Source organism: Sapajus apella, unplaced genomic scaffold (genome assembly GCF_009761245.1).
Source record: "Sapajus apella isolate SASKATOON/1434 unplaced genomic scaffold, GSC_monkey_1.0 scaffold4, whole genome shotgun sequence".
Lineage (NCBI taxonomy): Eukaryota > Metazoa > Chordata > Mammalia > Primates > Cebidae > Sapajus > Sapajus apella.
Genome location: NW_022436944.1, coordinates 19,611,427 through 19,628,648, shown reverse-complemented (window position 1 = coordinate 19,628,648; position 17,222 = coordinate 19,611,427). Strand labels below are relative to the sequence as shown.

Below are 17,222 nucleotides of genomic sequence, written 5' to 3'. Positions count from 1 at the left end.
CTGAAATGGCATATTACCAAAATAGTCTCTGAAGAGCTTCTCAATTTAACTGAAAAAAATGATTAATAAAAAATGAAATGATCTATTTTATAATTTTTTACAAAATAATTCCAATACTATAAGGGTCTCATTGTTTTCAATTACCTCATACATATTTCACCAAAATTCTTCAGAAAAGAAAATCAAAATTAGGGAGTGCTTTCTAAACCCTGTCCTTTAGCAAGTAAATACGATGTCAATTAAAGAAGTGTTCTCCACCCTTGTAGGTACTGAACTATACACAAGTAGACACTACAGAGTGTTAAACCCCGTACAATGAAGCCAGAGAAAGAATCACTGCATGTCAAGCGGCATGCATTTAAGTACAGAATAGCTAGTTGTTGGAGTTTTTCTTATAGTTTACTTATTATAGCTTGGAAAAAATATTTCCTTAATTCTATTATTATAAAATTTCACTTGCAAAGACATAAAGTTGGCCAGTTTGCTACTGCTAGAGTAATGAGTAAAGAGAATTGGCGTATCAAACTAAACACTGGGCAAACACAAAACATTGGAAATCAATTACAATATAATAAAAGCAGTAAGTCATTTAAGATATTTTGTTCCTAAGACTTGACATGGAATGATACATTTTTTTAAATGACTATATTTTCCTTGTGGGAGAAAAATGAATCATTACTTAGCATACGCCAAAAGAGAATCTAAAAGAAAGGAATGTTAACATCAGAAGATGAAATGAGATCCATACATTAAAGAGTGATATTAGTATTGCAAACAACAAAAAATTGTAGAAAAATTTAAATTACTTACCTTTCTAGTTCAGTTCAAATGTCCTACAGCTAATTATCATGAGATATTGCCTGGAAATTAACCAGTCATGTTGTGTTCCTATCTCCAGATTTACAATTAGTAATGCTATTAATGCGGTTCCTGTACTTAGCGTTACTAATTATATTGCTATGAACTAATGGTGTTAAAAATAGCAATAGCCGTCAACTACCAATTAATGCTTAATGAGAGCATATAAACCCTGGCATTGTAATGAATTTCAAAATTATTGTTGCTTGTATTCCTTTTGTAATCATGCAAAAATGGGTGTAACCAGTAACCACTGAAGTAGGGTATTGATCGAAAGCATAGCTGCCACATCATTGCAGGAAAATCAAGAGAAGAAATAAATGGCTTCTTCAAGGAGTACATATGTTTCTTTTTAATCTTAGAATTCAACACACAGATTTTGGGGAAGATTCTTTTCTAGTTACGCGATATAAACACACAACTGAAGCATTAATCATAAAGATGTCATTTCAAACCTGTGAATAAAACAGGATATGTTTTTAAAATTTGGAAGATGAATTTTTATGAAAGAACCAGTCAACAAATCATTTATCCTAGAATTTACATACGGCACAATATCTCAGAAATCAGAGGTAAGGTAGGGATACTCCATTACCTCAGTTAGGCTAGGTTATGCTACAGTAACAAATACCCACCAATAGCTCAACATACAAAAGTTTATTTCTTGCTTACATTATATGTTTGGCATTGTCACCTAGGGACTAATGCTTACTACAATTACTCAGGAACCCAGGCTGAAAGAGATTCCATCTTGTCATGTGTTTTCCTTACCTGCAGAGGGAACTGTGAAAAATATTTGCTGTCTATTACTTCTATCCAAAAGTGACTTATATTACTTTAGGTGACATTTCATTGAAAGAAAAAGTCATATGCTTATGTCTAAGTTCAAACTGATGGAGAATGACAGCCAGAAAGAGAATAACTAGGATACTAAGAAACAACTATATATGTTTTAGTACTTTGGCGCTGTTTTAATGACCAACACAAGAAGATTTGTCTAAAATGGAAAACTTCACTGGGGAACTGCCTAGGGGCGAGGGAATATTGAATACCAATACGTCTCTTTGAGTCTCTGGAAATGTGTTCTTTGGCCTTGTCACTAAAAAGCCATTTCCTACAATGGCCTATGGTATTTTCCTAGTAGTACACAGAACTGTGGTATTTATCTTTTCAACTTCAAAATTGTAGTTTCTTAACAGTAGCCTTTTCAACCTTTGATCCCAGTCAAAACTATAGTGAATTTCAGAAATAGTAAAGAGTAGAAGTCACCATAAAATGGGGTAAGAAAAGGAGTAGCTTAGCCAGTAAAATGGCTAATGAGGTGAGCATGTTATGTGTATGTGTTAGTGTTTTGTCAAACCAGCACAAAAATATACTTAAGAACTCCATACTAATTATGCCAATTAGATACTAAAGAAGTGTTATAAATAAGAATATACCACCGCTAAATATGACTGTGATGAAGTTCAGCAGATGGCACCCCATAATATACCCAAAATATACAGTTGTAGCATACTGACTATTTTGAGGTTGAGGCATTTTGAAAAACAGCAAATGGAAGGAGAGTGTTTCTTAGAACTCCCTTTGCCTTCCTAAAGACAGATCCTCCAAAAGAAACTCAATTGTCATAAACCATCTTCCCAGGAGTTTCATCAACTACGAAGACTAACTCTTATTACAGAAGCAGAAACTAGAAGTTAACGCCACACTAACAAACTTTGAATCTATCATTATCTCTCATCTATTCTTCTAAGAACCCATTCATCTTTCCTCAAATCATTTATTCTTTCCTAAGTAACCAACATGTCTCTTCCCTTTTCCTATTAAGATGGTATGTGAACTCTCAAATGGTTTTGGGGGATTTTAGGTTTTTTTTGTAATTCCCTTGTGCACATATTAAAAATTAATAAAACTGTATGCCTTTTTCTTATTAATCTGCCTGCTTTCAGTTTTTGCTTTTTGTTTTGTTTGTACACCGAGCTACCAAACCTAGGATGATAAAGTCTTTATTTCCCTGCAAAAGACTGAAAAAAAGACATTAAAGAAGACTCACAAGTCTTAACTACAATTCTTACAAATCTACACTTTACTGAATGAGAAGGATAAAATATAGCATCAGCATTATAGTAAGAATGTGCACCATAGCCAAAGGCTGTCTTACCGCAAGGAGTCCATAGTGGTCTGATGCAGGCTCCAATTGTCCTCCTTTCTGCAAGGCCATACTGGATGCACTTTCTTGCTTGCATCAGTGACATCCAACATGTGCATGGAACACCTAGAAAACAGGGGCTCAAAATAAAGTCTTGGTTAGGTCTTATCATGTTCCACTGATACAAAGGGTCATCACTGTTATGTGACTTGCCATAATGGCGGAACCCACTGGAATCACACTTAGACAGGGTATAAACTATCAATCTTGCTGTTACTAACAGCCTCTACTGACAAGCTGGACCAAACTGTTCTGAAACTTGTCTGATAACCATGGTTATAAAATTATACTACTAATCATGTTTTTTTTTTCATCCCAAGTTCAAGGCTCAGTATCAGTAAGGTATATCTCTTATAAAACAGCTTAGGACAATCCCAAAACAGAAGTAGCTCTCATAGCACAACATCCAAATAGGTTTCACAAAATGCTAAGCATATGAACTTAGAAGGACACCTGTAGTGTTAATACAGCAATTCAAAATATGGCTGTATTTGTTCATCAAAGGATGAACATACCTCTGGGCAAGGGACATATCTGAATTATCTGAAGTTATTTTCAAATTGCATCCCACCCTACACCCCCAATTCAGTGTCCTCTGAAATTTAATGATTGTTGTTGTGCTGAGGCACTGAAACTGAGGCTGGTATGTTTTAGGATTGCTTGCTGTTCTAGTTACTATTCCGTATGTAGCATGTTGCCTCACAACTTAGAAACTTAAAACAACTACTATATTTTATTAGACTTGCTGAATTTATGCTTCAAGAATCTGGAAAGAGTTCATCATGGTGGAGTGTCTACTCCATTATGTTTGGGGCCTCAGCTGGAAGGACCTGAAGGCTGGGGGCTGGAATCTTCTCAAAGACTCCATCAATCACATATCTGATAGTTTATGCTGGTTGCCAGCAAGGACCTCAGCTATGCTCAGCCAGAACACCTACACAGAACACCAACACCTCTCTTTGTGGTCACTTCATAGCAGGCAGCCTTGCATTTCTTACATGGTGCTCAGGGCTCCAAACTTGAGTGCCAAATAGACAGGAAGTAGAAATGTTAGGGTTTTTTTTAAGTTCTAGAAACTAGTCCAGCATAACTTCTATGCTCAATTGGTCAAGCAGTCTCAGGGCCCAAATTCCAGAGGCGGTTCAGGATGTAGATCCCACACCTCAATAGGGGGAGTATAAAAGAATTTTGGGGCTATGTTTTAAAACTGTGACATCTGCCTACAATAAAATGTTTTCAATGTTTGGCTTCAGTCTTCAACTTATATTTTGTTTTGCTAGATACCCAGTATAAGACCAGAATGCTTGCTTTTTTGGAAGTTTACAATTAAAATTCACCCAAGCAGGCTTAAAAAAAAATCTGTTGAGTATTAAGATTGGGCAATTAACAGAAGGTATGGCTAATTCTACTACAGGTTCTTGAGAACAGTTACTGAAAACTGCTGCAACAAGATTGGAAATCCATTTTTGTAATTCATATGCAACCCTAACTACTGAAAACCATTATTTAATTTATGTAAATTTTATTCTAGAGAAAGGACACAAAAGTTAAGTGATCATAAATTGAATTCGCCTGTCTAATAGAGCATTCATAGACAAGGGTCAAAAAGATGATAGATACTCATTTTGTGATTAAGTTTATTTTAAAAAGCAAAAAAGTATCAGTGCTCATCATATTTTGTTATTGTATATGATCAAGTAATTGTGTCCCATCATAAAATTTGCTACATTAAAGATAAAAATTTTTATTTAATGTAACTAAAGCTATAGGTTATGGCCTTTGATTATATTTTGAAAATTTGCCGACACTGAAACTTTTAACAGCTGGGAAAGAAGACACGGTAGTTTGAAAGAGAATGATAACATATGTATTGACTCCATCATTGTAAGCTATGTATATCTAACTTGCTATAAAAATCCATTTCAATTGAAGAATTAAAATAACAAATTGATTACCCTTATATCCAAAATACTTTCATTTAAATTTCAAAATTCAAAGTATATATCCAATATGATTACACTAATTGATATTCTAGACAAACTCCATTGAAAATAAGCATAGGAAATGATAATTACATTTTTTCTGGTTCTTACATAGAGCTAACTTTAAAATTGAGATTTGAGTTATTTTTCCCAACTATTATTTTTATGTGGAAGTCTGATTCCATTCCTGAATAAGAGGAGAGTTTCTTGAGCATGATATTTGTCTCATTGACTTCCAGGATTTAGTCCAATGAACTCATTGGTTAGGAGTTGTTCCCTTTATTTCCCCACGTTTTGTTCATTGTATTCAACTTTTGGCAGTTGGTTGATGAATTATTCTGCCCAGATAGGAATCCCTGCTTTTTAGACAAGGGTACATATGTGGCTGGTCTAGAGGTGTTTCTTTGTTTTGTTAGGTTTTGAGACACAGTCTCACTCTGTCACCCAGGTTGGAGTGCAGTGGCACAATCTTGGCTCACTGCAACCTCTGCCTCCATGGTTCAAGCAGTCCTCCTGCCTCAGCAGGGACTACAGGTGCAGGCCACCATGCCTGGCTAATTTTTTGTATTTTTAGTAGAGATGGGGTTTCACCATGTTAGCCAGGATGGTCTCGATCTCCTGACCTTGTGATCCGCCTGCCTTGGCCTTCCAAAGTGCTGGGATTACAGGTGTGAGCCACCATGCCCAGCCTTATTTTTTCTTATATTGAATTGTGAATTCTTCAAGACAGAAGAAAATTACATGCTCTTATACAAAATATTGATGATTATACAATAGTATGCTAATTAGCTATGTGCCTCTAACTTAAAACACCAAATCTTGAAAATGAGAGAAAAAAATCTATTTACATAAGCAAACAAAAATATATAAATAATCAGAGGAAATTTCACAAAGCAATGTATAGGATCTATTTCTTAAAGCTGTAAAATTTTATTAAAGAACATAATGTTTCTTAATGAGAATATATCATATTTTAAAAGATATATATGTTCCACACAAAATTATATCAAAGTTAATAGGATTATATTAAAGTTCACAGTGAAAAATAAAAGCACAGACAAATAAAAGACAGTTTTTCAAGATGGACCTTACCAAATACCGAAACCTACCATGAGGCCAGTGTAACAAAATAATAGTTATAAGCACCTGAGTAGAAAAATAACCCACTGGAACAGATTCAGAGATCCCTAAACAGAAAATAATGTTTAGAAAAACACTAAATAACATAGACGGCATTCTGTTTCAAGATTCTTATAGCTGTATATTCATATTAGAACGTCTACCAGATACCATAAAAATAACTCCAAATAGAATAAAGTTCTAAAGCTTAGAGAACAAATTAGAAAAATTTGTTCCTGGTATTTTTCTAATACCAGGAAATTATTTGATCTTAGAGTAAAGAGGATATTCTTAAAGCAAACAATGAAACTCAATAAAATCAATCTCAATGAAAAATGATAATAAAAAAGATAAATATACATAACTATATAAGAACTAAACTGCATGTTACAACAAACACCATAAATAAAAATATCTGCAACACATCTGATAAAAGGTTAATAGCTATAAAGTTATTAACTGCTTACATACTGATAAGGAAACAATTCACAGAAGAAGAAATACACATGCACAATAAGCATAAAATAAGATACTCAACCTCACTAGTAGTCAGGAAAAAAAACATATTTTAAACAACACAAAGTATAAAGAATCATTGAATTAACAAAAATTAAAAGAACTAAAATAACCAGTATTAGTGAATATAACTAGTAGGGGCATAAATTCTTAAAACTTTTAAAAAATAATATAGCATTATAAATGAAAACAAGACATATACACATTAATTGACCCAGCAGTATCACTTGTGGAAATCTACAATACAGAAATAAAAGTGCTGCCAATATGTAAGGATACATGGAGGTAGGTACTTATTGGAGCTTTCCTTGAGCATCACAAATATTGGAAAATAACAATGACAAATTATGCCCACTTGTAGAAGATTGGTGAAATATCTTCCAGGAAGTCTACACTATGAAATGTTATGTAGTTATATGAAAGAAAGTCAGAGCTCTGTATATTGACTGACAAGGGCATCCATGATATATTAAATTAAAAAGTCAGCTTCACACTAATTTTTCTACTGGAATCCTGTATCTGTTTAATCAGAGCAAAAGAAAAGGGAGAGAGACAAAAAGAGAGGTGAGAGAAAGAGAGGAAAGAGAAAGAGAGAAAGAAAACATGTAAGGATAAGGTTTGTATAAAAAGGATATGGAAAGATCTCAAAAGGTTAGTTATATCTGAGGCGTGGAATTTGGGGCTAATAGAACAGGAGGGAATAGTTAGCAATTTTTTCATTATCTTTTAGTTATTTGACCATTTGTAATTTAAAAATCTCAAAAGAGACAGATGGCCTTGAATTCATTTTTAAAAGCAGGTCCTACTTTACCTATAAAAATACACATAAGCTGAAAGTGAAGGGGTGGGAAAAGATATATCATGCAACTGGAAACCAAAAAAGAACAGGAGTAGCTATAATTGTATCAGATAAAATGAACTACATAGCAAAAACTCTAAAAAGACACAAAATGTCACTATATAGGGATAAAGGGGTCACTTCAATAGGAAAATATGATAATTATAAATATCTGTGCACCCAACACTGGAGCTCCCAACTATATAAAGCAAACATTAGTAGATCTAAAGGGAAAGATAGACAGCAATACTATAATAGTAGGGGACTTTAACACCCCACTTGCAATAATGAACAGATTATCCAGACAGAAAAACAACAAAAAAAGTTGGAATTTAACTACACATGAGATCTGATAGACCTTACTGACATTTATAAAACATTTCACCCAACTGCCACAAAATTCACATTTTCTTCAACAACACGTGAAAGAAAGGTTCTCCAGAATAGATATTATCTTAGGTCACAAAACAAGTCCGAACAAATTCAAAAAGGTAGCAATCATATTAAGTATCTTTTCTGAACACAATGAAATGAAACTAGAAATCAGTAACAAAAAGAACCTCAAAAACTTGACAAACACATGAAAATCAAACAACATACTTCTGAGTGACCAATGGGAACAGAGATATAACAACTGAGACCACAAAAATACAAAGACTCATTAGAGACAACCATATGCAACAAATTGAAAAACCTAGATAAAATGGAAAAATTCGTGGACACATACAATCAACTAAGACTGAACCATAAAGAAAAAGAAAACCTCAACAAACTAATAAATAACAATATTGAAGCTATAATAAAATACCTCCTATCAAAGAAAAACCTGGCACCTGATGGTTTCACTGATAAATTTTACGAATATTTAAAGAATTGATACCAATTGTACTCAAATTTTTTTTTTTTTTTTTTTTTTTTTTTGAGACGGAGTTTCACTCATGTTACCCAGGCTGGAGTGCAATGGCGCGATCTCGGCTCACCGCAACCTCCGCATCCTGGGTTCAGGCAATTCTCCTGCCTCAGCCTCCTGAGTAGCTGGGATTACAGGCACACACCACCATGCCCAGCTAATTTTTTTTTGTATTTTTAGTAGAGACGGGGTTTCACCATATTGACCAGGATGGTCTCGATCTCTTGACCTCGTGATCCACCCGCCTCGGCCTCCCAAAGTGCTGGGATTACAGGCTTGAGCCACCGCGCCCGACCTTCAAATTCTTTTAAAAATTGAAGAAACAGGCCAGGTGTGATGGCTCACACCTGTAATCCCAGCACTTTGGAAGGCTGAGGTGGGTGGATCACCTGAGGTCAGGAGTTCACCCACAACCCCAGCTACTCGGGAGGCTGAGGCAGGAGAATTGCTTCAACCCGGTAGACAGAGGTGTAGTGAGCTGAGATTATACCACTGCACTCCAGCCTGGGTGACAGAGTGAAACTGTCTTAAAAAAAAAAAAAAAAAAAAAAAAAAAAAAAAATAAAGAAAAGGGAATAGTTTCAAACTCATTCTATAAGGCCAACATTACCCTGATACCAAAGTCAAACAAAACAAAAAAGGAAACTACAGGCCAATATCGTAAGTGAACACAGATGCAAAAAAAAATCCTCAACAAAATACTAGCAAATCAAATTCAACAACACATTAAAAAACACTTGATCCCACATGATCAAGTGGGATTCATCCCAGGGAGCAAGGATGTTCAACATACACAAAATAGTATAGCACATTAACAAAACTAAGAACAAAAATTATGACTATTTAAATAGATGTCAAAGGATATTTAATAACATTTAACATCCCTTTATGACTAAAAAAAAAAACACTTCAAAAACTTGGATATAAAAGGAACATAACTCAAAATAATAAAGGCTATATATGACAAACCCACAGCTAACATTGTACTGAATAGGGAAAAATTGAAGACCTTTCCTCTAAGATTGGAACAAGACAAGGATGCCAGACTTCATTGCTTTTGTTCAACATACTATTATAAATGCACTCAGTAAAGTTGCAGTATACAAAATCAACATATGAAAATCAGTAACATTTATATATGAAAAGAGAACAATCTGAAAAATAAATCAAGAAAGCAGAATTCATTTAACCAAAGAAGTGGAAGATCTATCAAAGGAAAACTGTAAAACACTGACGACAGAAATTGAAGAGGGCATACCAAAAAAAAAATGAAAAGATATTCCATGTTCATAAAGTAGAGGAATTAATATTGTTAAAATGATAATTTACATTTTACATCATCAAAATAGATATTCCAAGTTAAGTGATAAAAAATTTTACCTAAATCCATGAAAATTTCTGAGACTTGAGGCATGGGCAAGTTGAGGGCAGCTCCTGAAAAGTTGATCTCAGTTTCACACAGTGATAAAGAAATGACTGAGAAATGTGGTAAGGTTGCTTGGCTTCTGTGCCTGGTGGCAGGCAAGCATGTTGTCACCATCCTTCTGCAGTTGGGACGATTTCTCAGGAGGACATAACATCCTGTAAAAGTGGAACAACATCCCTCTGCAGTTGGGAGGATTTCTCAGGAGGACATAACATCCTGTAAAAGAGAGCGCTCCCAGCACATGATAGCTTCCTCATTCCACACAGGTGGCCTCGTGAACAGCTGACTGTGCTTGTGGGAACCTCTGAGGCCTGTAAGGCAGCTTCTCTCTCAGGGAGCATGCTGTGCTATCAACTGCTCCTACTTAATCTCTGCAAAGATATCTGTATCTCATATTATTTAAAAAACTGTATGTCTTTCAAAAGCATCTGTTGGTGTCTTTCTGTCAATCACAATACTGCCTTTGTGATTATCATGTATTTATAAAGTGAACTTCTAAGAAAACTAACAACATGGCTTCTAAAAATTCCCAACTTTTATTTAAGTTCAGAGGTACATGTGCAGGATATGCAAGTTTGTTACACAGTTAAACATGTAAACATGACTTATTTTCTAAACCTGAACTAATTTTTTAAAAATTATTTGCTAACTGGCAAAATTCTTGTTTTCACATGCACAATCCAATAAAATTGTATTTACAACTAGGATAATATTCAAAATATTTAACAGCTAGTATGTGTTTGGCATGGACTCAAGAACAGATGCCATCCATAAACAACTAGTACTGGTAGATAGCAAGAAAATGCCAGTCCTGTTTACAACTCTCCATGAAAAATTAGTACAAAACAAAAAATAGAAAAGGGATCAATAAATCACCGGCATATCTATACTTCTCTGGCAGATTTTTAAATGGGCAAAAGGCATAAATACACATTGTGCTTAAAAAAACTTGTCCCCTCCCTCAGTTTTTCATACAAATAGAATTATGGTGATAACAGACTGGCAAGTAGCTGATAGAAATATAGTAGCTTTGATGCACTTGAAATTAAGAATTCCAACATTAGCAAGCCTATTTATTTCTGAAATACATTTATTTATATCTCACTTCGTTTTATGTAAACTTTGAAAAGACCATATAATCTGATGAATAAGAAGTTCACTGACTGCAGTTAACAATTCTAGAAAACATATTCAGTAAAAGATGGCATAGCTTGAGACAAGTATATTTGAGTTATACTCAGAAATATATGCTGTAAGTACAATGTGGATAAACAATTTAATTTTACTTATCAGTGCCCATTTAAAGTTAATTCAAATGATGACCAGCAAAGGCAATAAAACACATTTACAAATGTTCTATAACTTTTTCCATTCAGTCAGGCCAGACCCTTTATTTTTGTCTATATTATTTTGCTGTGCCTCTATATAAAATTTTGAGCCTAAATTCATTTAATTTTTCAAAAGTAGTAAATAATGTGATTTATAATGTTTTTATTTCCATCTGTGCTTTTCTTAAAGGTAAAGGTAAAAGATCCAATTTGATCTCTGTATTTACATAATCCTTGACCTCTGTTTATCATATAAACACTGGTGCTAATTAAAATAATGGATTCTTTTAGTAGCAAATTCCAACTAAACCCAGAAACACAGAAGAATAATTTGTACTGTATAGGGGAGGGATTTCATCAAACAACTGAATATGTCTATATAGTAGGGCATTTTTACTGTATTTCTTTAGAGTATGCAACTATTAGACGTATTTTAAACCCATGAGTCCTGCAGTAAATTTTTTACATTGTTACATATTTTTTCCTTGACTGATTCTCAACTTTATCTTATGAATTTTTATATTTACAATTTATTTTTGTGTTAATGTTTCTTCATATCTAAAACTATAACTTGTAATCAACTTATTGATGTCTTTATTTCTATATTATTTTGCAATTCATTGTAATTCATCAGAGAATGTGGCATATTTACTAACTATAAATGGGTTGTGGCCAAATTAAGCCATTAAATAGCTCTGTGACTCTCCTTAAAATATGCATGGCTCTTCTAATTAAAACAAATATTTATTTATGAAATTACATAGGTTGTCTAACTTTTGAACATTAGGAGATATAAAAGATACACACCATTATACTGAATAACTCTGTCATGACAACTGTTTGAATTTAACCTTTGTATTTAAAGCTCAATTTTCTTTATAATCCATACGTCTGGATGTGTCTGCAAATGTTCATGATCAAAGAGAATATTGTTTGTACTATATTCACATTACACATTAATCTTTCAAATAGATCATGTATAAACAAGGAATAATAACATCAGTAAACAAAACCTATACATAATAAAATAAAATGTTCATCTTTGTCAATAGTTTTAATCTCTATTCCACCAAATCATCCAAATTTGTTAATAAACAGCAAAACGGACAGACTCAAAAGTCACACCCTTGCCTTGCCCATGCTCTAGAGGAAGTGTTAATGAGCATAAAATTAGCCAAAAGTTGGCAGCAATCAGATGAAAGAGAAGCAGGAGATAGTGGACAATTCGCAAACTAATCACCTTCTGAGTAACTGGAAATAGGCCACCATCATTTTAAACCTAGTTACAGTCCAGTATGCCTTTCTCCCATGAGCACTTTTGTTGTACATTGCATAATATCTATTTCCATTTCTGCCATGACCACAAACTAAACTTGAATGATTTTATAATGATTCAAAGAAAAGCCAATAAAAATTCAAAAGCACACTCCTAGAGAACCTTCTATGTTCTCAGGTATATTCAAGGTTCAAGGAATACTGGGATGAGCAAGATACACTTTCTTTCTTCATAGCACTAAAATTATTGTGGAGAAGACCTACAATAAACAAATGGTCCCTTGCAAATTATTCTATCGCTGAGCAATATAACTGGAAACAGGAGTTATGGAAGGCATATTGAGTTGGCTGAGGAGAAAGCAGGAGATGTCTGAAAAGAGGCAATACACTACTCGTTCTAGAAGCTCAAAGTTTAGAAGACTAGGAAGAGGTTTCTTGTGCTAAGCCTGTGTCCAGTGCAATATTTTCTTTACAATTTCTTTCAGACAAGTTGCCTTCCTGATTGCAACTATTCCCACTCATCCATCTTTGCTTTTCTAAAATGGCATTTAAATATGCAACTCCCTCCTCCAAAATCTATTACAAAAAGAATCAACTATTTAATGTGCATCTGTTTCCAGCCCACAGCCTTACTCATCTTAATCTATAAAACATACTTCTGGCTCATCAGATCAAGCCTTCTCATCTGCCATGTTCATTCACACACTGGGATTCTGTTGCTTTACCCCTGCCCTTAACCCAACACATTTTTGGAAACCCAGCATGAGTACTACCTCCAGTTTTCTCTAAAATGGTAACACAACAGAAAAAAAGATAAGCTTTGGAGTTAAATTTTCATGGTGAACAGCCCTTGAGCCTTCCTAATACCTAGTTTCCTCGTCTGCAGAATGAAATGAAATAATCAGTACTGTCTCAAGAATATGGTAAAGAGAATACTGAACCCAAACTAACCTTGTTTATTTTAATTTCTCTTGCATTCATTGACCTAATGCTTTATCTTTATTTTATCTAATAATATTGATGACATTTGTTAATTCTGGCACTCAAGCAAAACTGCAGTCCTATGAGGACATAAACCATATTTCTCTCTTATTCTGTGTTCCTTGCTACAAATTATATATTACTTGATAAATATGTGCTGGATATACTGAAAATGCTCAAAAAGATGGACTTTCCAATTGATGAATGAGATACATGATTGTCAATAAGTTAAAAGAAATAACTGAAGAACTAATTAATGTTTTGAATATAGTACAAATGTACTTCATCATAAGCATAACTGGTTAGCAATGAAATTCAGCTTTGTCAAATAATAAAAAAGAGAAATAAAATAACGTGAATAAGGTAGTAATAATTTACCAGAAATTTTAATATTTCCCAAAATTTAATTTTGAGACATTAGAAAGAAGAAAAGTTTATATAAGAAACATGGAAGAAATAGGTTCAAAACAATAAATATCAGCTATTTTGACATGAAGCTATATGAATCTATAATCAAATTCTCACATTTAACCTCAGAAATGTAGATTACATATGCTTGAAAATAATGTTTTTCTACAAAGCAAAGTCACGATCTCTACAACAACTCAAAAAGCTAACAAAATTTTGTGTTTACACATCTAAAAAAAAACTAAGAAAAAATACATTTTAAAAAATGCAGAATTTTCTTACTTTTAAAAGGTAAGGCATATGTGTTTCATATTAAATAAAATATTAAACATCCATATTTCAAGTAAAAGTGTGCTATGCCCTCCTATCCCTACTATGCTAAGATAATACAAATGTGTTTCCCATTTCATATTTCATAATTAAACACAAAACACCATCTAATTAAGTTTTAGGTTTTTTTATCAGATAGTGATTCAGAGAATGCTGTAGATGAATAAAATTTCATGATCAGAAATGTCTGCACATTAACAAATACACAACTACATAATTAAGGGATCTGTTTTGTGTCTAGCTCAAATTACATATTACTTGATAAATATGTGTTTATCTGGTTATGAGACAAAATTCTCCCTCCTTTATGTTTGAATCCACATCTCTGATAATCAAAGAAGTATATACTTGATTTATTTGAATTTGTGAGAAAAATACTGAGTTCTAGTAACATTTTCCACCAAACTCTTAAAGCACTCATAATGATTTATTTAAAATATTTATTAAAAATTTAATAAAACATGATGGCTATCATTGTCTGACTTGCAAGTAATAGGACCTGAAATCAAATTATGGCTTTTTCATTTGCCAGCTTTACAGTATTGCTTTAAAGAAGTTACTTAACCTCTCCACGGCTTACTTTTTATCATTTATAAAATGAGGTTAATGATACCACCACAGAGATCATGAAAGAATTAAGTGTTCAATATATAGTAATAACTGTTAAAACTAACTGCTGCCTGGCCCCAAACTGAAAACAAGAATGTATTACATAGAAAGCTTGCCTGTGCATCTGCCTCAGTACTTTGCAAAGTGACTGACATATAATATAGAAATAATAAATATTTTATGAGTAAATTAAATGAAAATAAAGTTGGGAGTTGAATGTAAAATATTGCTATATGCCTATATACTTGCAGGGTACCATCCAGAAAAGCTTTTCAGGATGTTGATTATTTTAAGCCATTAGTCAGGATGGAGGGAGAGAAGGACTTAATAAGATAAGGCTTCTCTGTGACTTTACTTTTGACAGTTGGACAAGATTGTGTTGAAATTTAAATCTACTCATATAGATTTCAAGCTCACTTACATATATGCTTAAAAGCTCTCCTATACTTAAATTCATTGTTTTTTCAGAATTTATCCAGAATTAAAAGGCAAAACTTAAAAAAAATATATGAGAATAAAGAACAGAAGGTGAGTATAGGAGGGAAGCAAAACTATATCAGTAATTTAGGTTATAGAAAATTCTCATATGAATGAGTTACAGAGTTCTCAAGTTTTATTTTTGATAAGACATAAAACACGAAGCTAAGAATTGTAATTATTTTCTACACCAAAAAAGTAGAAATAATTTAACACATAATGTTCTAATAACTTGATATTTATTCATTCAATATGTGTCTTTCTAAGGTATTTTTGTAGGACCATTCTGTCCATACAGTAGCAACTAGACACATGAGACTATTTAAGTTTATATTGATTAAAATTTTTAAAATCATGCCAGGCACAGTGACTCACACCTGTAATCTCAGCACATTGGGAGGCTGATGCGGTGGGTTCACTTGATGCCAGGAGTTCCAGGCAGCCTGGCCAATGTGGCGAAATTCTGTCTCTGTTAAAAATACAAAAATTAGCTGGATGTGGTGGTGCACACCTATAGTCCCAGCTACTCAGGAGGCTGAGGGACAAGAATCGCTTTAACTTGAGTCTGGGAGGCAGAGGTTGCCATGGATCTGCAGCCTGGGAGTTGAGATCACACCATTGCACTCCAGCCTGGGCGACAGAGCAAGACTCTGGCTCAAAAAAATAAAATAAAATTTTGTCCCTCAGTCACACTAGCTACATTTAAGTTGCTCTATAGCCACATGTAGCCAGTGATTACCATATTGGATAGTCCAGAAAGTAGAAAATTTTATAGGACAATAACTCTTCTAGATAGTTTGGGACCACAAAAAAAATGTTGAGGACAGTACTCTGTATACAAAGAACTGAAGATATGCTAGAGGAGATGAGACATGAACAAAAGCCATTTTAATATAAAACAGTTTTAATTTCACAAATCAAGTGCCACAAGAACACTAGTGACCACAGAAGACTGTTTGTTAAGATTTGAGTTTAATTTTGAAGAATGCGAAAGATATTTGCATTTGTTGCATGGCTCTAAATTTCTCTTTATGTAAAAGATAAAATTTTTAGGGCAGCAATTCTAGGAAAGTGAAGGTTTTTAATGCTATTTGACTAATGTTTCTTCTTGCTTTATAAATGTTGTGTCTTTATTAGAAATATTTAAGGCGATTTTACTTTCATCTTAGGATTTTTAGATCTTTCATTGTTCCTTAACAATTATTTGTTGAAGACTCCAGAAATAATGCACTTCTAAATTATTCTCAATTCAAAATTGCTTCATTGAGATTTGAGACTTAAATTAGATCATGTTAAGAAACAATGAATATGATGTGTTAAATGTACAATGTGGTATCAGTGCTACGAATTTAACTTACATATTATTTCCTGAGATAAAAGCATTTGTATTAAAAAAAAATACAAAATATTTTTGTTTTGGCTGATTCATCACCTCTCTACATCATTTTCTCTATCTTCCTAGGAACACAAACACAGACACTACATAAGGCTTAGAGCTTAAATGGTAAGAAGCTATGACACTTGCTCGTTGTACTCAAGAGCTTTACTGACAGGCTCTCACTTAATACGATGGAAAGAGCCTCCCTTAGGTGTCCCAAGGAGGTGTAATAACTTACTAACACAAGGTGGTGCTCTGTTCTTATGAAACAGCCTGTCTTCACTTTGGTTCTAGGAAGCAGAGGTCAAACATACTTACAGCTTGACCATTTTTCTTGAAGGTTTTAAAAACTGTTAAAGTCTCATTCTCACTTGAAAACCTCATCCAAATCATTTTAAAATATCATTCTTAGAAAGCTGTCCGAATCATAATTCCAACCACTCAGGGAGGATCCAATTTATCTCACTGTGCTCAACAGTAATTTTGATGTCAGTAGGTCTTGGATCTCTCACTGATTGCTTCTTTTCATTTTCTCTGTTTGTGATCCTTTTGATCAGATAGTTTTTACATTTTTCTTG

General features: G+C 33.5%; 1 long non-coding RNA gene across 1 annotated transcript in view; it reads right to left on the bottom strand.

The window, feature by feature from the left end:
- Positions 1-1,674: 1,674 nt before the first annotated feature.
- LOC116540376 overlaps positions 1,675-17,222 on the bottom strand; it is a 68,957-nt gene continuing 53,409 nt past the window's right edge. The window contains exon 3 of the long non-coding RNA XR_004264411.1: positions 1,675-3,133. This is a non-coding gene — a long non-coding RNA (uncharacterized LOC116540376). The remainder of the gene's footprint in view (positions 3,134-17,222) is intronic.